A 22,201-nucleotide genomic window follows, 5' to 3' on the forward strand; every position below is an offset into this window, starting at 1 on the left:
TTCCCAATATCCACCCATATGTGGCGCAGTTGGTGCGTTGAAATGCCACTCGATGTTGGAGTCGGCGAAAAATGCTCGTAGTTTATCATCTGCCATACACTTCTGATATCTCTCCCGAAGTTCTCTGTCAGCGCCAACGAAGGTCGTGCCATTATCGGAGTACATGGCCTTACAATACCCTCGACGACTGATAAAACGTTTGAAAGCATTGAGAAAGGCGGTCGTCGATAAATCGCCTACAAATTCCAAGTGCATTGCGCCAGTACACATGCAGATCAACGAGCAAATGTAACCTTTCGTGGACTTTGACCCTCTACCATGTGCAAATTTATACGTGTATGGACCAGCAAAATCTACAGCAGTTCGTGTGAAGCAGCGAACATACGTAGTACGAGACGACGGCAGGTCGCCCATCGACTGAACGGAAGTGTTGCGGTTCAAGCAAGTACGTTTAACACACTTATGATATACGCTTCTAATTAGATTGCGGGCGCCAATCACCCAATAGCGATGCTGTAGAACTACTGTCATTATGGGAGGCCCTGCGTGTAGGGTATACTGATGTATGTCAGAAATTATCAATTTCGACAGCGGAGCGTTTTTAGGTAAAATAATAGGATGCCTTGCATCAAGCGAGACGTCTGCTGATTTTAGACGACCTCCAACCCTCAAAACACCAGACGGATCAAGATACGGTTTCAGGCGCAACAAGATACTTCGCAGGGGAATGGGTTTTTTCTCCCTGCAATGAGAAATTTCGTTAGCAAAATAAGTACGTTGAGTATACTTAATCAATCTTAGTTCGACCTCGGCCAATTCCTGACAGTTAGGGGTTCCACTCGTTCGTTTAAGCGTGTGATTCCTTTTGGCGCGAGTATTGTGTGTAAACCTTAGCACATAAGCCATAACCCTTCATAATTTTGAAAACGTACAATATTTAATTATGACTGACCAAGTGTCCTCGGGTACTGTAATATGAACGGCGACCCTTTTACGTAGGCCCAGGTCAGTTAAATGCGGTTCTTGTGAAGCTTGCTTCCAAAATTGATCTTCGCCATGCAAAAAATCTGGACCAGACCACCACAAGTGATGATGAACGAGTTCTCGAGGTGTTATGCCTCTCGATGCGCAGTCTGCAGGGTTCTGTTCGGAGCGTACATGTTGCCAGCACTCAGACGGTAAGACTCCTTGAATATCGGCCACGCGATTTGCGAAGAACGTTTCCCATCTGCTGGGATGAGCTTGCGACCACGCCAAAGTAATAGTCGAATCAGTCCAAGCGTATAACGGATAGCGGAGTTCGTTCCAACTCTGTGAAATACTTCGTACTAACTTAGAAGCGAGGTGCGCAGCGCATAGCTCCAGACGAGGCAGCGTTGTAGACTTGATTGGCGCTACCTTGGTCTTGGCCGAAATCAAGGCTACTGTAATTTGACCGTTACTATGGACTGTCCGTGCGTAGATAACCGCGGCGTAAGCTCGTTCGGACGCATCCGAAAAAACGTGCAGTTCGCTTGATGACTCAGAGGCGTTACAACCAACCCAACGAGGCACTTTCAGCTCGGTTAAACTTTGTAGCTCAGAGCGATGTTCAGACCAACGTGTTGCGATTGTTTCCGGTACGAGCTCATCCCAACCAACCTCGGCGCGCCAGATGTCCTGAAACCATATTTTAGAATTAATCGTAGTGAAGGCAAGCAAGCCCAACGGATCGAAAAGCGTGCTAGCGTCCGACAGAAATGCTCTCTTCGACAAAATTTTGGGCGGTTTCTTGAGGTTGATTGCGAAAGTGAAATAATCCTCATCCGTATTCCAAACGAGACCTAAAGCGTGTACATCTTTCCCTTCAGCAAGGTAGTGAGAAATATTTTCCGAAGCGCTGGATATCCCGTTCCTCAGCGGCACGCAATTTGAAGCCCTCTTGCGAAGTTCAAACCCACTTTCGAGAAGTATTTCGGATACATTTTTTTGCAGCAACTGCAGCTCATGCTTACTTGAAGCACCGGTCAACAAATCGTCCATATAAAAATCGCGTTGAATGACAGCCGCAGCCTTTTCGCAACTACTTGATGAGTACCGTATACTTTCTTGCAGCGACTTGACGGCCAAATGAGACGCGGCGGCGACGCCGTACGTCACCCGTAGCATTCTGTAGTCTTGGATTGGATGTGACGGAACACTTCGCCAAACAATCCGTTGCAGGTCGATGTGCTTCGGTGAAACACATACCTGCCGGTACATCTTAGCAATGTCAGCGATAACGGCATACGGGTGGGTAAGGAAGCGCAGAAGAATGGATACCAAGGTTTGTTGCAGTTGCGGACAGTGCATCGTTGAGCGAGTACCCAGTCGATGTCTTAGCGGACGCGTTGAATACGACTCGCAATTTGGTCGTAACACTCGACTCCTTTATAACAGGATGGTGTGGCATGTAGAAGGTCGGACTTGTCGGTGCGGATGCGGCTTTCATGTGATTCATGCTAATGAGCTCCTGCATAAAGTCGTTGTATTGCAAACGTAAGTCAGTATCGGCGGCAAGCTTCCTCTCTATACGTAAAAGATTACGAACGGCCTGGTTCCTAGAGTCTCCCAACGGTACATCAGATTTTAACGGCAAATCGACGACGAAACGGCCATCTGGAGACCTTTTATGCGTTTCCTGAAAATGCTGTTCGCAAAATTGTTCCTCCCTAGTTAAATTCGTTTTTTCCGGTGCATCTTCCAATTCCCACAGCCTAGTCAACGCTCTTTCAAGCTGTACATCACAAAAATACGTTTGCAAACAAGGGGTAGATGGATTGTCAACACTGCCGAAAATCGTCCAACCGAAGACTGTACGCTGAGTCGCCGGCGTTCCACAAGGACCCTTCCGAATTTCCGGGCACATAAGCTGATCCATAACATCTATTTCTATCAGCAAATCAATACGACCAGGCCTCATAAACTGTGGGTCTGCTAGAGACAACCCTTTAATATGCGGCCATGCAGTTGTGGCGACAGTTTGCGTTGGCAAATCCCCCCTAATTTTCGGCAAAATTAATGCATTTACTGAGTAGCAATCATTCGAAAAGTTGGACAGAAACGAAAGCGAAACCTGACCTCTAGCGCGCCCTCCTTGAGACGAACCAATACCGGTGATGATAGCAGCAGACGATTTCCTCGGTAAGCCCAGACGACGAACACACGACTCAGTCACGAAGGAAGCGTGTGACCCAGAGTCAAACAACAGACGAGCTTGCTGAAAGCGACCAGCACAGTCTCGAATCCTTACCAGAGCAGTAGCCAGCATCGTAGATAATGGGTCAGAATCGGTTTTAGGCACGAAGATACAGATTCAGGGGCGGGGTTGACTGCCGAAGAAGTGGTCGCAGAAAGAGCGGTTGTATCGTTCCCTGAAGTAGTACCTGCGTTGGCGTAGTTCGAGCTGGTTTGCTTGGTTTCGGCGGAGTTGCTGATGTTGGATGCGGCTGGAGTCCCATGCAGTAAGGTGTGATGGCGTTGGCGACAAAGGCGGCACGACGAAGAACTATTACAACGAGGCGTAAAATGTCCCGAACTCAGACAGTTCAAACAGAGACTCGAGTCCTTCACAAATTTTGTTTTAGCGGTGGCGTCCAGACGACTGAATTTTTCGCAGCTATAAATCTTATGATCCCCCTTGCAAAAAGGGCAACTAGTCGTATTCTGGGTGGATGTGGCATGAACAAATTTGGTGGGCTTAGTAGCAGTAACAGCTTTGCTTGGCTGTACCGGAGTAGCTGACGATAGCATCGAGAGTGATCTGCACCTAACTTCTAAAAATGTTACTAGCTGCTCGAAAGTTGGGGGTTCGTCGCTAACAAGTGACAACTCCCACTGCTTCCTGGTTTCGAAGGCGAGTTTACCTACTACTTCATGAACGAGCCAGTCGTCCCAGAAATCGACGGGTCGGCCTAACGCTTTCAGTTCACGAATGCGCTGCTGATATGGGTTGAGGACACCTTTTACTGAGCTGGCGGTGTCGCTTGTTGCTTTGCGGATATCGGCCATAGCTTTGAAATGCGATTCGACGATGACGCGCATGATCTTGAAACGCGACATAAGCAAGTCCCATGCCTCCTTGTAATTTGCATCACAAATTTGGAAACCGCTGACGACTTTCAAAGCTTCGCCCTTTAAGCAACTCCGTAAGTAGTACATTTTCTGTCCGTCCGACAGCGCGGTATTACTGTCAACCAGTGAACAGAACGAGTCATAAAAGCCTACCCATTCAGTTGAGTCGCCTGAAAATGTGGGTAGCTCCATTTTGGGTAAACGAATGGAGGCAGACACGGTTGTAGAAACATTTGTTGGTCGGGTTAAATTCGGGGATGAGGCTTCGGTGTAACACTTTTTAGCACGGCTAAAATTTGCTAAGGCCATAGCGTACCAAGTCTCGGCTTGAGTTCGTGTACTCTCTTCCACTGCAACGTTATCGGCACCACAAGCGACGTCCACCTCATCCTGTGCAGAGTTGAATCGAACCCATTGTTCGTCCAAGAGTTTCAAATAACTCTCAACTTGGTCGGTATCTAACAAAAATGTACCATCCATGCCTTTTGTCATGTACCTTTTTATTGCGTTCAACGCAGAGTCCCGTGTTTTCACAGAGGCTGACATTTTTGTAGTTGTTGTTTTAGTTTACAGTACTTGCAGAGCGAGGAAAAAAACAAATTCTATAATGTACGTATGTAACGCTATTCGTAGAAGGCAAATAATTGTCACGATTGCTTCCTAAAATGCGCAAATGTACAGCTCTATGAAAATATTGTTCGCTGAGTTGTTTGTGTAGAGAAGGGTATACGGATTCTGCAGTGCAATGAATGCGTGTACGCGTAGAGGGCAAATGACAGTCAAATAGAAATTACTTGAATTGTTAGTATTTTTGCAAATATGTATGCGTAGCGGTAGAACAAAATTAAATTGATTTGTAATTTTTCCAACGGAATCAAATATGCGGTGTATATATAAATTAAAAAGGTTAAAATTGCGAGCGATGCGGGCGATCCGGCTCGTTGGATCAAAAAATGTTGCGGCAAAGGAGCTCTGCGACAGATCACTTTGGCAGACGCGGGTGGTAGATCGCTTGGAGGCAATGTAGCGGCGGTGGATTATCTTCGGGTGTGGACTGTATGGTGCGGGCTTATACTTACGCAAATATATCCGGCTGCAACCGATAAATTGATGGCGTGATGCACCACGGTGAACACTATGATGCGTCCTTTTCAGGGATTACTTGCGGTAGTTTGTGCGAAATCACTCCAAATAATACAACACGAATGATGTTGCTCGATTAGCACAACCAACTTTAATTTAAATATACACTTTACTGGGTTTTACAATCTTTCAAATAATTTAAAGGCGGGCGGTGGAAAAATGGCACGTTTCCTCTTTTTTTCACTTGCTAGCGAATAATCATCCAAAATATAAGAAAACGTCAAAATCCATTAGTTGCTGAAAGCAACTAATGGGCACTACTTTACCGGCACAAATGTACTGCCTTATCAGCAGATAATCAATCATAGCGCCTAATTGGGTACAACGCATTGCATGATTCATCACCAGTAATGATAGGGTGCAACAAAATACAAAAATAAAAGAAAATTTCAAAATGGGCGTGGCTCCGCCCTTTTTCATTTAATTTATATAGAATACTTTTAATGCCATAAGTCGAACAAAAATTTAATTAATTAAATTAAATTTTAAATTTGGTAAGGGCATAGCTTCTATGACGATAACTGTTTTCTGTGAAAGTGGGCGAAATCTGTTGAAGCCACGCCCAGTTTTTGTACACAGTCGACCGTCTGTCCTTCCGCTCGGCCGTTAACACAATAACTTCAGCAAAAAATCTTTACTAAACATAGTTCACGTACCCAATTTATCTTGGTATTAAAAATGGGCGAAATTCGAATATGACCACGCCCACTTTTTCGATATCGAAAATTTCGAAAAATGAAAAAATGCCACAATTCTATACCAAATACAAAAAAAGGGATGAAACATGGTGATCGGATTGGTTTTTTGACGCAAAATATAACTTTAGAAAAAACTTTGTAAGATGGGTGTGACACCTATATCAACATTCAAGTTGATATTTTAAAAAAAATCTTTTATTTTCCGTTTGAAATATATAAAAATTTATTTTTGTTTATTTTTGAGTTTAGATATTTTCCAACTAATTAGAATTTTCATTTTTTGAAGTTATTCAAAAATTTTAAGTTAATATGAAAACTCAATTAAAAATTATTTTAAAAATTAAAGTAAAGAATACAAAGTTGTTAACACTATATTTACTCCCTGAAAAAGTTCTGCAGGGCGAAATCAAAAGCCCTTGGAATCATGACAGGAATACTGTTCGTGGTATAACATATATAAATAAATGAGCGGTACCCGACAGATGATATTCTGGGTCACCCTGGTCCACATTTTGGTCGATATCTCGAAAATGCCATGAAATATACAACTAAGGGTCACTCCCTTTTAAGACCCTCTCTAATACCTTTAATTTGATACCCATATCGTACAAACACATTCTAGAGTCAGAAAATAGTTATCATCATAGGAGCTATGCCCCTACCAAAAGTTTGGTAAATTTTTTTTAGACTTACGGCATTAAAAGTATTCTAGACAAATTAAGTGAAAAAGGGCGGGGCCACGCCCATTTTGAAATTTTCTTTTATTTTTGTATTTTGTTGCACCATATTATTACTAGAGTTCAATGTTGACATAATTTACTAATATACTGTAAAGATATTCAATTTTTTGTTAAAATTAGACTCTTAAAATTAGTCTCGAATTGGTCGACGCCTAAGCCCGAAGGTATTACCATGCTGGTGAAACACACTGCACAATATGAAGGAATTATTCTAACCAGCAAGTTGTCGCGGGAAATGGGATGATGGATCTGTCCGACAAAATGTATAACGCCTTGTAAATTTTTCGGGACCTGAGCGTAAGCTACCTAAATCAAAGAAGATAAATATAATAAGAGCCACCAGTCTGTTACGAGTAACTCGCTGGAAATTAAAAAAAATGGTGCCTGTTTTGCAAGAGGGACATTTTCAATTGTAGCGCATTTATGGTCCACCTTTATGGCGATTTCTCGAAAAGGCGTCCACCTATAGAACTATGATTCCTGTTAGGAGTGCAAAAACCCGCCCTAACCCCAGGTCAGGGAAGCATTGCATCTCCCAACTCCACCAAAACACCAGAAGGAAGCACAGAAGCCAGCCTTTAGCCAATTTTAATTTTCAGCTGAACCAAAAAAGCCCGAAAAAATTTGTAGTTGAGCCGGGGATGACACTGCACGTCCACTCAGACGAAACGACCAGAACGGAATGTGAGCCTGATATTTATCTGGATCAATTTCGGATCAACAGGGTGGCTCTGATGATTTGTTTTTTTGACAGCATACCCTCTGTACTTGGTAGAACTTACAGACATATGCACTAGGGTATCCGATATTTTTTCCACCCGAAAACCCATACATTTTAACTTGAAGTCTGAAAACAAATTATTAAGACCATACAATAATTAGATTACATTCATTTTAAATCATGCTAGAAAAACTATAAATTTTTTATTTTAAAAACACAAGAACCACAACACAATGTGCAATTGCTTTTTGCACAAAGCTCCTGACACAATTTCGCCTATCTTTAATACCAAGCAAGATAAAGTGTTCAGATAAGTACGTGAACTAAGTTTAGTAAAGATCAAGTTATCATGTTAACGGCCGAGCGGAAGGACAGACGGTCGACTGTGTATAAAAACTGGGCGTGGCTTCAACCGATTTCGCCCATTTTCACAGAAAACAGTTATCATCATAGGAGCTATGCCCCTACCAAAAGTTTGGTAAATTTTTTTTAGACTTACGGCATTAAAAGTATTCTAGACAAATTAAGTGAAAAAGGGCGGGGCCACGCCCATTTTGAAATTTTCTTTTATTTTTGTATTTTGTTGCACCATATTATTACTAGAGTTCAATGTTGACATAATTTACTAATATACTGTAAAGATATTCAATTTTTTGTTAAAATTAGACTCTTAAAATTAGTCTCGAATTGGTCGACGCCTAAGCCCGAAGGTATCACCATGCTGGTGAAACACACTACACAATATGAAGGAATTATTCTAACCAGCAAGTTGTCGCGGGAAATGGGATGATGGATCTGTCCGACAAAATGTATAACGCCTTGTAAATTTTTCGGGACCTGAGCGTAAGCTACCTAAATCAAAGAAGATAAATATAATAAGAGCCACCAGTCTGTTACGAGTAACTCGCTGGAAATTAAAAAAAATGATGCCTGTTTTGCAAGAGGGACATTTTCAATTGTAGCGCATTTATCCATGCCGTGTAGGCACTTTATGCAAATGTGATTTTTGCAAAGAGAATCAATTAATTAATTAAATACTGTCGGAAAAATAAGCACAAATACCCCACGAAAATGTATAGAAGGCATTTATGCACATCTCGCCCAAAAAAAACCTACGACTACCATAACGAAAACATTATACAAAGTAACGAGTGACGTCTCTTATTATATTTATTCTCTTTGCCTATATACCCAAAAAAATTTAAAAAGGACTTTGTTAAAACAAACTATTTGCATTTACGTCATATTCAACCAAGGATCTCCCCTAAAAATCAGAACACTAAGATGAGAGGAATGTTACACTTAAGGATTGTAATTTAGAATATATGAATCCAGCTCGCTTTGGATCATCACGGGGCTAGTCTATTCCCTGATATATTTTGGTAAATAATAACTTGGTAACATTAGTAATACATCATGAATTCAACTGTCAAGAATTTTTGGGGGATCTTCTGAATAAGTTTGTTATTATATGTTAGAAGAGCATACTTTTTACTCCCGACTCTCAACGAGAAAACAATAAAGCAGGACGGAAACACATTTAAGACTATCACGAACACTTCCAAGTAGAGTTGCAAAAGTATCGATATTCGGCATACTCGATATTTAAGAGGGAGGGTATCGATATATCGCGATATATATCGATTTTTTTGTTATACACTTACTCAATTTAAAAGCAATGTCAGGTATATATCAGACATTTATGTAAATATAATATACATATGTAATATTGTCTTCATAACGATCATAAACACATACTGCAAAATTGTCCGTGATGGTAGCTTATAAAGCGAAGCGAGAGTATATACAAAGTTACGACACGCTTTGCCATCCACTGTGGGAAAAGGTCGAACGTCTGCGGTGACTAAACCCCAGTAGGGGGTGGCAAAAGCCTTTTACGTGATGATGGATCTTCATATATTTTTTCATATAAAAATTAATCTTATTTGGCGAGCTATTTTAATCTAAATTTGCAGTTGTATGCGATCGTTCTAGATGGTGAAACAAATTGGACCTATTACCACTAGTTGTATAACATTTTTTGCAAGAGTATTACTGATTTTGTCAAAATGGGTCCAAATGCCTGACTTTGTACTTCATAGCGTTTTGGCAACACAATTTTCGTCTTCGAACTCAATGATGTCTTCTGTTGCGTGTATATTAGACTGGGTTGGCCCCCAAACAAAAAAAAAGTTGCTAATTTCCGCCCCTAAATGTGAAGATTATGTTGAGAGTGTTTCGGAACAATTTTTTTTTTAAATTTTTTTTGATCCTTCGAAATACAGCCGAAACAGGGTTTTCCTTGTAACTTTTACGCTATGAAGTTTTTACATGATTAGGTCAGCTGTTATACTAAATTTCTCAAAAAAGAATCCAGCCCTTCTAATAAGGGAAAAGAGCGGACCACGCCCACATTTTTACTTTTTCAATTTGCTGAACGCGTTAACAAGAAAATAAAATAAAATTTCGAAATGTAGAATTTCGAACTTCTAACTTCGTAAGCCGATATCTATTTTTTGGAGGCTAAGGTCGAAAAACCGAGATAGTACTTTGTTTACTTAAACCTCAATCTCTACGTAAAAGTGGGTTTTGCCCAATACCCAGAAAAATTGATTTTCTCGCATAGTGTTATTATTATAAATACGAAGCAACAGGTTTGACTCACTTATTTACTTTGACTTCCCCTATTCATGATATTTGGCATATCTTTATTAACTTTTCAATGCAAACCCTGCAATTTTTCCTCCAAAAATATCATGAGTTTCAGGTCTAAGTATAATAAGAATCAGGTAAAATAAGAGTTGCAATAAATATTGACAGTGCTATAACTTCTTTGTTTATTATTTTAGTAATATGGTTTCAAAGCAAAGTTTTCTTGACCTTTTAAGTACTTTCGTTTGGTAAGGAAAAAAACATACATTAGGGGGAGGGAGCGGGGAGAGAGAGGGGGGGGGGGGGAATAAAATTTTGTTAGCTGACCTAATCCTGTGAAAACGTCTTCATAGCTTAAAAGGATATTAAACGGAAATGTGAAGCTTCTCAGGGCCAAAATAATGACATCTCAATTTTAAAAATCGGACGTCAAATAACCAAGTTACAACGAAAAAACCGTTTCGGCTGTATTTCGAAGGATAAAAAAAGTTTTAAAAAATTTTTCCGAAACCCTCTCAACATAATCTTCAAATTTAGGGGCGGACATTAGCAACTTTTTTTTTCGACCCAGTCTGGTGTATATCTACATATACGAATACATGTATATACAGTGCACTCGCGGTAATATTAACACCCTATTATATGAACACCCCAAAATATGAACACTTTTTCACTTCCATTGAGTAAAATATGAACATTATTGATTTTCAAATTTCTATCGAATTTCAAGAGCCTCATAAATTGGGGACTCCCCTAGTTATTTAAATTTAAAATGTACATAACCGTCGCTGAGAAATGCTCGCGTTCACTCGTATACACATGCTTACATGCTATGCTTTCTCTAACGTTCAGTCGTCAGTACAAATTTTTTTTGTCGTTAGTTGGTCATTTCATGCGCGCATTATTGGTACTTCATTTTCTTGCAAAAATTCTAATATTGGCCAGTTTAAAAAATGCACACAAAAAAGCACAAGTTTTTGACCTTAAGAGAAAAATCAGATATTCTGGAATATTTACGAAAGGGTGAAAGTGTTACTAATTTAACTCGTAAATATGGAGTGACAAAGTCTACAATGTAGGATAGGATAGGATAGGTTAGGTGGTAGCTGCCCTGATAAGGATAGACAACACGAAGGTCCGTTGTGATACCACATACACCAAAAATAACGGTGAATTAGATCTAGCTACTTAGAGAATCGTTGGATAGGAACGATAAAGCTCCGAATGATACCGATCTCAACTTTGGATATATCCTCGGGAGATCAAAGTGAGTCGCGACCGAAGTACTTTCGCCTAGTTCTGGCAAAAGCTGGACAATCAAGCATAAAGTGATTTGGTGATTCTACCTCATCATCCTCCATACAGCTGCAGCAGGATGGAGTTTCCAGTATATTGAGACATACCGCATGGATACCCATGGGACGGTGCCCTGTCAAAACCCCAATGACCATTGATAGGTGAGCCTTAGTGAACCCAATTATTTCAGCAGACCTCCTGCCATCCACTTTTGGCCGGAAAGATCTTGCTACACTGCAAGACGTGGTATCCGCCCAACGTTTGCTGAGCTGATTCGAGGCCCAGCTATGGAGGAGCAATCCACAGGTGGCCAGCGGGATCCCGAAATCCCTACAGCCATCTTCATCCGGTTCAGTTGTACCGATGCGGGCTAAGAGATCTGCTTGACAGTTACCCGGGATATCACTATGGCCTGGGACCCAAATAATCTTAATTGTAAAATAATTCGATGCAATCGCAAGCGAGGTCAGGCACTCCCAGACCACCCTCGATCGCACTGTAGTTGAGCTCAAGGCCTTGATAGCCGCTTGGCTATCAGAGTAGATCGCCTTTCCCGCAATATCTACTGGGTATATGTTCAGCATGATGTTCAGTGCCAAGGTAGATGTTGTTTTGAGAGCGCCACTGATACCGATCAGCGCCGTCCGTTGCACTGACACTAACATTTTGGAGGTGCTCGCTGTGTCTAGTGCTTTCCACCAGACCAGCACCCCATATAGCAGAATCGATTTGACCACCATCTCATAAAGCCATTGTACTAGTCCTGGCGAGAGTCCCCATCCCTTTCCGATAGCCCCTCTGTAGCAGTACAAGGCAATGGCGGCCTTCCTGGCCCGATCTTCCACATTGGGTCTCCAGGACAGTTTCTTGTCCAAAACAATCCCCAAATATTTAACCCTATCAGAAAGTACCAACGGTACCCCTCCAATCGAGGGAGTTCTAAAATCGGGCATCTTATATCTCCTTGTAAAAAGAACCAATTCCGTTTTTCCCGGGTTGTTCGCCAATCCACATGATTCAGCCCACCTAGCCACAGTATCCGAGGTCATCTGCATAGGCAACCACCCGACAACCATTGGCCTCCAGCTCCACAAGAAGCTCGTTGACTACCACAACCCAGAGGAGAGGAGATAGGACACCCCCTGTGGCGTACCCCTGCACACCTTCCTCTTAATTATGACCCTTCCCCACCCTGCTGCGACAATTCTGCCGCATAGAAGTTTGCTAATAAATTCAATCAGAGCCGCCTCGACTCCTAAACCCACCAGAGCTCTTTCGATTGCCCCCGGTAAGACATTGTTAAAAGCCCCCTCGATGTCTATAAAGGCACCCAGAGCATACTCTTTGTGTTCTAGGGACCCCTCTATTTGCTTTACAATCAAATGGAGAGCCGTTTCCGTCGATCTGCCCTAGCAGTACGCATGCTGTGAAGCCGACAGTAACCCCCGAGGTATCCTTTCCCGTAGGTACAGGTCAATCAACCGCTCAAACGTCTTAAGAAGAAACGACGAGAGACTGATTGGCCTGAAATTTTTAGGTGATATATGAGAGCTTCTGCCGGCCTTCGGAATGAAAATAACCCTAACCGTGTGCCAAGAATTCGGGATATAGTTAAGCCTGAGGCAGTTAGTATAGATGATGGCCAAGTAGCGGCAGGAAGTCCCCAAAGACTTTTGAAGTTGCGCAGGAATGATTCCATCCGGGCCCGGAGACTTATAGGGCTTGAACGACCCTATAGCCCAGGTTATTTAACTTTCCCGTATTGGAATGGCAGGCACTTCTGCATGGCCAACGACCGCCGACCATGCATGCAAAGATTCCTGCGCAACTGGGGCATCGGGAAAATGATTGTCCAGTAAAACTTTAGGGACTCCTCGCTACTCATCGACCAGTCCCCACCATCCTCTCTCAGATACCCCAGAGGAGCGGGATTCCTAGAGAGTATTTTTCTAAGCCTCGCAGATTCATTGCAGCCTTCTACGTTTTCATATTTATAAATCCCCAGACTCACCTTATAGAGCTCCCAGTCCGAGGGTAATTTACTCCTCCTGGCTCTATTGAAGAGCCGCCGATTGGACGCTCTTAGGTCGTCAAGAGAATCCGACCACCAGGGCGGCTTGCCCTTCCCCCTGTAAGTTTTCAATGGGCAGGACAGCTGAAAAGTGCTATTGCTTGCCGAGGTGAAGTTTTCCACAAGAACGTCTATTTCAGATTCGGACAGGTCCGAACTAACGGTAGGCGCCGCAAGCAATAGCTCTCCCAGCTTCCTACAATAAAAGTCCCAGAAAATATCTTTTAGGGTTCCTAAAAGATATTTTACCGGGACGTTCTTCGTTCACCGAGAACTGAATATATCGGTGATCAGAGAGGAGTGCTCGTTGAGAACTCTCCAGCCAGATATCCGACTTTCTAGTTCTCTACTAACCAGGGTGAGATCCAGGACCTCCCCCCTTACCGCAGTAATAAAAGTCGGGTCGTTCCCCCTATTGCATATACAAAGTCCCTCATCTACAATAAAAGTAAATAAAGACTCACCTCTAGTGTTGGTATTCGAGCTTCCCCAGACGCTATGATGGGCATTAGCATCGGCACCGATAATCACGCCAACACCTCTCCGCCTTGCTTCAGCGGTGATTTCGCCCAGTATCGCAGATGGTGGTCCCGCTACAACCCCGTGGGCATGTACGCTGAGACCACCCACATTTCATTACTTGCTCGCTCGAGGCAGACCGTGGTTACGTCAGCATTGCTGAAATTAGAGAGAATAAAAGGTTTAATCTCTTTTTTAACAAGCACATAGGATCTAGGCCTACTTGCCTCGCCATGCACCAAGGTGTTGAATTTTCCAGTCCTTAATCCAGAAATCTTACTGCTGTTACTACTCAGCCACGGCTCCTGGACAAAGACTATATCCACTCCGCCTTTTTCAAGGTAGAGCAACAAATTTGCGGAAGCCGCCTTAGAGTACTGAATATTGATTTGACGGATTTCCATCAAAACCGCTCTTCTTCCGCACCCCATCATTGGCGGATTCGTGTTAGTCGTGTCCATTCTAAGAAGTCCCCCCTCAAGGCCGCTATCCGGAGCCGATTGTGTAGTCGCCCTTCAACGGTCCCGTGGTTATCTATGCTATGCAGGGAGGCCACGCGAGGGTTGACGCATTACCTTATGAGTAATGCGTTCAGAGCCAGACCGGACGCGAAGCGGGAAAATTTCGAACCGCACCTACACCACCAACTTAACGGCGACAGAGCCGGAACGTACCTTGAGGCCCGCCACGGTTTTAACGGGACATGGGCAGGTGCAGCATTAGCCTACCAGCCATTTCGGTAGAGTTTCACCCCGACCTACTAAGGTGGCAGAATACCGCACCTACCAGCCCAAAGTCATCAAGTCAAAATTTAATGTCAATAATCAAAAGCCCTAAACATTCCAGTTCGTCACCTTTGTGTACCGATCTTGACTCTTAAAGAGTCCTCCCTCCCCTGAGCGCGGCACAATGACTCAGGGGTGCGGGTTTTATCGAGTTGTCCTCTCTAGATCCGCCATTATCAGTAGAAGCAGGGGCACCTCGTGCAGGACGTGATAACTAATCACGCGTGGCATTCGTCACTATGGCGGGTCTAAGACTGATAACAGTCCCTGATCCAGAGCCTGGAACCACTTATGATATCCAAGCCAAGTATCTTAGCCCCCTCTACAATATGCGGAATTAATAAAAATAAAAATTCTATCTCTAAATGTGTCAACAATACCTTTATCGGTCCTGGAAAGAGGAAAACTTTGCGTCATTCAGAGTACCCAAACATGGAAAAATCTCTGTATCGATGGTTTTTGAATATGAGAGACAAAAAGCTCCCGGTTAGTAGGCTTATGTTAAAAGAAAAAGCAAAGGATCTTCATTTTAAAATTAAGGAAAATTGCTTTGAATTCAATGCCAGTGATGGATGGCTTCAAAATTTTAAAAAGAGATATGGCGTTCGTTTGCTCCAAATTTCTGGAGAAAAACTATCTTCACAGCCCCAATTAGTTGACCCATTCAAAAAGGGTTAAAGGCAAAGATGGAGGAGCTTGAATTAAGTCGTGAGCAACTATACAACCGCAAATAAAAACCCCCGTTGTTTTAAAGGTTTCGACTGCCCAGTGTATTATCGACATTCTAAATCCGCTTGGATGACTGCGGCTATTTTTAAAGATTGGTTCCACCGTTCATTCATACCTGAGGTAAGCTTTCGTGTGTTATTCTATCTCAGTAGCTTAAAGCTCATAAAATTTGTTTAGGTTACAAAGTTTTTGATGGAAAAGGGATTACCAGTAAAAGCTATCCTTCTAATTGATAACGCTCCATCGCGTCCACCAGAGGATGAACTAAAAAGTGAAAACGGCTGCATATTAGCAATGTTTATGCCACCAAATGTCACCCCTCTTATACAACCTATGGATTAAAATGCAATCAGGATTACGAAACTTTCCTATAGAAACAGTCTTTTGGCTTCTGTTGCTGCAAAGGGGTTTAATTTGCTTGAGGCTCTACGGCAAATTACACTTAAGAACGCGATTGTTACTTTAGAATCGGCATGGAGTAAGGTAGATGCTGTTGTGCTATCCAAATGTTGGAGCTATGTTTTAAGTATTGTGACGACTATGAGTGACACTAAGTGATACTCACATCCCTAGTCTGATGCTAAGTAAATAAAGTCACAACAACAATAAAGCAGACAGTCACTCGTATCTACATAAACGAATCAATCATTGCGTCTACATATATGTACCATGTACGTATACGAGCAGCAGAGAGTCAATGCACTAACACATGCATATATCTGAGATACTCCTATAAGTATGCAATGAGAAAAACTATAAAATTGTGCAATTGTAGTTACAGCTGAGAAGTTTGAGAGCTACTGGACTAGTAGATTCTGGAAGCGCCTAGAAGATGTATAAAATTGTGCAATTTTAGTTATAGCTGAGAAGTTTGAGAGCTCATGGGCAATGCTAGTAGATTCTAGAAAATGCGAACGAGGAAACCAAAGAGTATAAAAGGCGACAGATGTAGAGGCGCTGTAATTCAGTTTGATTTGAATTGTCAAGCAGTTTCGATTAAGACGATATCTAGCGAGCAATAGCAGTATTATTTTGAATAGTAGAGTTTCATTGAGCTATCAATCAGTGTGGTTATTAAGCAAGCTATTCGTTGCATAGTTTGAGTGTTATTGTGAAGTACTTTAATAAAGGCCATTTTGCATTATTGCAAATTGGAGTTATTTATTCAACATTTAGTGATTCGAACTTAGCAGAGGATTGCAAAAAAGAGGATTTACAAGTAAAATTCGTTACAATTGGTGTCAGAAGAGGAATTGTTGAATAAATTCCGGAGGACAACAAGGATATGGCAAAGTTCAATGAATTGAAGATCCAGCAACTGAAGAAGGAGTTGGAGAGCCGTGGATTGAATACAAGCGGCGTTAAACTCGAACTTCAGGCATGGCTACGAGAGGCAATGGAAGCAGAAGGAATTGATGTGGAAGAGTATGTCTTTCATCTTGATGGCGAGGAGACAACAAAAATTGAAGAGAAACACGAAACATCGCAGACGGTTACCAGTACAGACTTGAACATGATTTTAGCTGCAATATCTGCTCAAACATCGACAGTGTCATCTCAACTGGCAGAACAGCAGACATATATGGAATCGCAGGAGAACCGTATAACATCCAAGATGGAAGAGCAGAAGACATATATGGCATCACAACTAGAATCGCAGGAGAACCATATAATAGCGAAGATTGAATCACAGGAGACACGTATATTCGAAATGTCGTCACAAATAGCATCCAGGATTGAAGCACAGGAGGCACGTATATCCGAAATTTCGTAACAAATTTCAGCACAGGTATCATCGCAGATCTCTCTACAACTAGAAGCCCGTATGGACGAAAAAATAATGCAGTTTGAGAACAAAATCGAGGCTGAGGTAGATGCTTTAAAAGGTCGTATACAGGAGCTCCAACTAAATCGCCCAGTTATTTCAGCAAGCAATACGAAGGTAAAAACACCATCCTTTGATGGTTCTGTTCCTTTCCAGGTCTTTAAGCTACAGTTTGAGAAGACCGCAGCAGTGAACAACTGGAATGTGGAAGATAAAGTTGCCGCACTCTGCGTAGCATTGAAAGGACCAGCTGCCGAAATCTTACAGACTATTCCAGAGTACGACCGGAACAGTTATGACGCATTGATGGCTGCTGTAGAACGGCCGTCACCAAAGAGCGAATGAGACTTTGCAGGAGTTTGCCTCGGATGTTGAAAGATTGGCTCATCTCGCAAATGCCGACGCACCCGTGGAATACACCGAGAGGGTAAAAATCCAGAGTTTTATAAATGGCATACGGGACGTGGAAACGAAGCGAGCTACATACGCAAGCCCAAAGCAAACATTTGCTGAAACGGTGTCACATGCATTGACTCAGGAAACGGCCTCACTATTAAGTAAACCAGCATACAAAGCTCATCGCGTGGAAGTGGAAAGACCAGATTGGGTAGACACAATTTTAGAAGCACTGAAGGGATCACAACAGAAAAATGCCGGAGTTATTAAATGTTTCAAGTGCGGCAACCCAGGTCATATTGCACGACATTGCAGCAGCGGTCCCAATAGCTCCAACAATGTGGGTGGCCGTAAACGCAGAGCTGAAGGAGACGAGCAAATCTCCAAGTCCACTCAATCGTTAAACTAAAGCGAGTCAGCCGCAAGGGGCGACAGCTGGCTCCCTCAATTGAATGCCCCATAATCTCTATCTCACAAATTGGAAGAAGGTCAAACAATCTTACTGTCGGAGGACATGTGGATGGAAAGGAACGTTTACTGACTGTAGATACGGGTGCATCTCATTCCATCATTCGAGCGGATTTAGTCAACAAGAAGATAAGACCATTGCATGGAGCAAGATTGCGTACAGCCACTGGAGAGGACACCCAGGTAATTGGAGAGGTAGAATGTGAAGTAGCAATTGGGAACGTCACGGTATTACACAATTTTATAGTGGCAGGTATTGTTGATGAAATTATAATTGGAATGGACTTCTTAATCAACCAAGGCATCAAAATCGATATGCAAAGCAAGACGATGCGATATAAGAACATGGATGTGCCACTTAATTTCGGCTACGAGAGAGGCTACAGCAGTAAACGAGTACTGGTGGAAGAGAGTCAGCAAATACCACCAAAATCCGAAGAAGTAATCTGGGCAAAGGTTGATGGAGATTGTGGGACAAACAAATTGTGGGTTGTCGAAGCAGCAAATAAATCAGCACTGAACATTCTTGTAGGAAAAACCCTGGCTATGACAAAACAAGATGGACGTATTCCGGTAAGAGTACTCAATGAGTTCAAGTCACCATTCAATTTGACCAAAGGAGCTATTTTGGGAAGATGCCAGGAGGCCGAAGTAGTTATTAACTGTGAACAGCTCCAGGAACACGTTTCATCTAGTAATACTGATCTTTCAAATGATATCACGGCATGGACGCATGGGCTAGAGGAAGCCTATCAGAGTAAGGCAAAACAACTGCTCGTAAAATACGCGAACATATTTGACCAGGATGGTTCCAAACCAGGCCGCACCAATGTTGTTAAACATCAAATTGACACTGGAGATGCGAGGCCGATCCGTCAAGCTCCACGTAGTGTTCCACTGGCGAAGCGGGAAGTTGTGAGTCAAATCATACAAGAAATTAGTGACAGCGGCGTCATCGAACCATCAGCTGGTCCATGGAGCTCACCGGTAGTACTTGTAAAGAAGAAGGATGGAAAAATGAGGTTTTGCGTGGACTACCGGAAGTTGAATGACGTTACGAAAAGGGATAGCTACCCGTTGCCAAGAATTGACGACACTCTGGACTCGCTATCTGGTACGAAATGGTTTTCCACACTGGACTTGAAAAGCGGCTACTGGCAAGTTGAGGTGAAGGAGGAAGATAAAGAGAACATAGCCTTCAGTGTCGGTGATGGTCTTTGGCAATTTACAGTGATGCCTTTTGGACTTTGTAATGCACCAGCTACTTTTGAGAGACTCATGGATCAGGTACTGAAAGGACTACATTGGAAAACATGCTTGGTGTACCTGGACGATATCATCGTATTGGGCAAGAACTTTGATGAACATCTTAAAAACTTAGATGAAGTTTTCCAGAGAATAGCTGGCGCTGGTCTGAAGTTAAGTCCCAAAAAGTGTGCGCTGTTTAAAAAGGAAGTACATTATTTGGGTCACAAGGTAACGACAGAAGATATCCGTACAGCGAATGAAAAGATAGAGGCAGTAAAGGATTGGCCAAGACCACAGAATCTGCAAGAATTGAGAAGTTTCCTTGGGCTAAGCACATATTACCGCCGATTTGTACCAAATTTCGCCAGCGTAGCCCATAGTCTCCACGAGCTAACAAGAAAAAATAAAGCTTTCCAAACACTGAAAGAGCGTTTGTGCACTGCCCCAATGTTGGCATATCAAATTCCAGGAGCAACGTTTATTCTAGATACAGATGCGAGCGGATATGCTATAGGAGGCTTTTTATCACAATTGGTCGATGGACAGGAGAAGGTAGTTGCATATTACAGCCGTTCGATTGGAAAACCAGAGAAGAACTACTGCGTTACGCGGAGAGAGCTGTTGGCATTGGTAGAGTGCATTAAACATTTTCACAAATACCTCTACGGCCAGCGATTCCGTGTCAGGATAGATCACGCAGCTTTAAAATGGCTTCTGCAGTTCCGTAATCCGGAAGGACAATTGGCACGGTGGATCGAGCGACTACAAAGTTATGACTTTTCCATTGAGCATCGAAAAGGTAGTACCCATGGAAATGCCGATGCAATGTCACGAAGACCATGTAATTTGGAATGCAAGTACTGTTCAAAAGCCGAGGCTAAAGAAGACATTATAGATGTCCGGCTAATGACTATAACATGTACAGATGAATGGGACAAGGAACAGCTAAGAAAGTGTCAGCTAGAAGATACAGATCTGTCACGTGTTATGCAAGAGCTGGAACGAAACGAAAGACCAAACACAGAAGAGATGTCAGCAGAGAGTCCCATTGCGAAGTCATATTGGGCACAGTGCAACAGTTTAGAATTGGTATCCGGTTGCCTTCATCGAGTATGGGAGAGTGAGGATGGTAAATGCAAGAAGAAACTGATAGTTGTTCCCAGAAAGAGGATTCCTGACGTGCTCAGCGAGCTGCATAATGGTCCAAGCGGAGGTCGTCTTGGAATCACGAAGACGCTCGAGAAGATTAAACAAAGATTCTATTGGGTTGGTTGCCGTCAGTCGGTCACAGAGTGGATTGCGAACTGCGAGGTTTGCAGCAGAGCGAAAGGGCCCAGAACCCGAAGTCATGCCCAGATGAAGCAGTATATTTCAGGTGCACCATTTGAAAGGATCGCCATGGATGTCGCAGTTCCATTTCCTACTAGCAACCGCGGAAACAAATACGTACTGGTGGTTATGGATTATTTCAGTAAATGGCCAGAGGTATACCCAATCCCAAACCAAGAAGCAGAAACAGTAGCAGAAGTGGTTAAAAACGAATGGGTTGCAAGGTATGGTGTACCAATGGAGTTACATTCTGACCAAGGCAGGAATTTTGAATCAGCTGTGTTCCAAGAAATGTGCAAGAATTTGGGCATTCGAAAAACACGGACAACTGCATTGCATCCTCAGTCCGATGGTATGGTGGAACGTTTCAATAGAACATTGGAGAAGCATTTAAGGAAAGTAGTACACAAGTACCATAAGGAATGGGATACACACATATCATTATTCTTGATGGCCTACCGATCGGCAGTATATTGTAACGAATTTACTTGCAATACCTCTTATTTGCCCCTTTTGCTAGGTTCGTATCGCTAAACTGTTGAATAAATAACTCCAATATTGAATAATGGAAAAATGGCCTTTATTAAAATGCTTCACAATAACACTCAAACTGTGCAACGAATAGCTTAATAACCAAACTGATAGCTCAAATGAAACTCCACTAATCAAAATAATACTGGTATTGCTCGCTAGATATCTTCTTGCTAATCAACTCAAATCAAACTGAATTACTTCTTACTCGCCTGCACCGCTTTTATAGTTTACGCTGCATACTTCTAGGCTCTTCGATTTCCAGAAGTTACTAGTTGTTTCGGCTACAAAATCGCCAGCCACAACTACGTGCACAAATTATTGCCCTCTCTTGTGACCACTGAGATAAGATATATGCATGTGTTTGTGCATTGCCGCTCCGCTGCTCGTATACGTACATATGTGTAGACGCAATTATTTATTCGTTTATGTAAACACATAAAGATTGAATTATTGATGTGAATGTTTGTAGTTTACAGTCTCTCACGCGCACATAGCCGTATAAGTAAATGCATCTGTGTGTGACATCTCTCTGGGCTGCCTTATATATGTGTATACTTGATTTGATTATTAACGTAAATACTGCTTGGCATGGCTTTAGCATCGCCTCAGTGATGGGATAACTTAGGGGTGGTACTATCCGTGACACTGCCCTCCACCTAAGTCTGATCGTCCCGATCAGACAAATCTCTCGATCTAAACGTTGCCAGCCTTTCCAAATGGACCACTTTCATTTTGGTTCGTGGTTTACCGATGGTTTGTATGCGGTACACTACATCGTTGATCCGTTTTACAACTTTGTATGGGCCTTCCCAATTACACTGCAATTTCGGGGACAAACCTTTTTTACGTTGTGGGTTGTATAACAGCACCAAATCTCCTTCCTGAAAACCTTCTGAATTAATTGCTTTATCGTATCTGGCTTTCATCTTGTCACTCATAATCTTTGTTCGTTGCC

General features: G+C 42.5%; 1 protein-coding gene across 1 annotated transcript in view; it reads right to left on the reverse strand.

Annotated features, from left to right (window-relative positions):
- Positions 1 to 22,201, reverse strand: part of LOC137236681 (adenosylhomocysteinase-like) — a 505,973-nt gene that overhangs the window by 113,293 nt on the left and 370,479 nt on the right. The window lies entirely within an intron of this gene.

The sequence above is a fragment of the Eurosta solidaginis genome, chromosome 1, assembly GCF_040869045.1.
Source record: "Eurosta solidaginis isolate ZX-2024a chromosome 1, ASM4086904v1, whole genome shotgun sequence".
Lineage (NCBI taxonomy): Eukaryota > Metazoa > Arthropoda > Insecta > Diptera > Tephritidae > Eurosta > Eurosta solidaginis.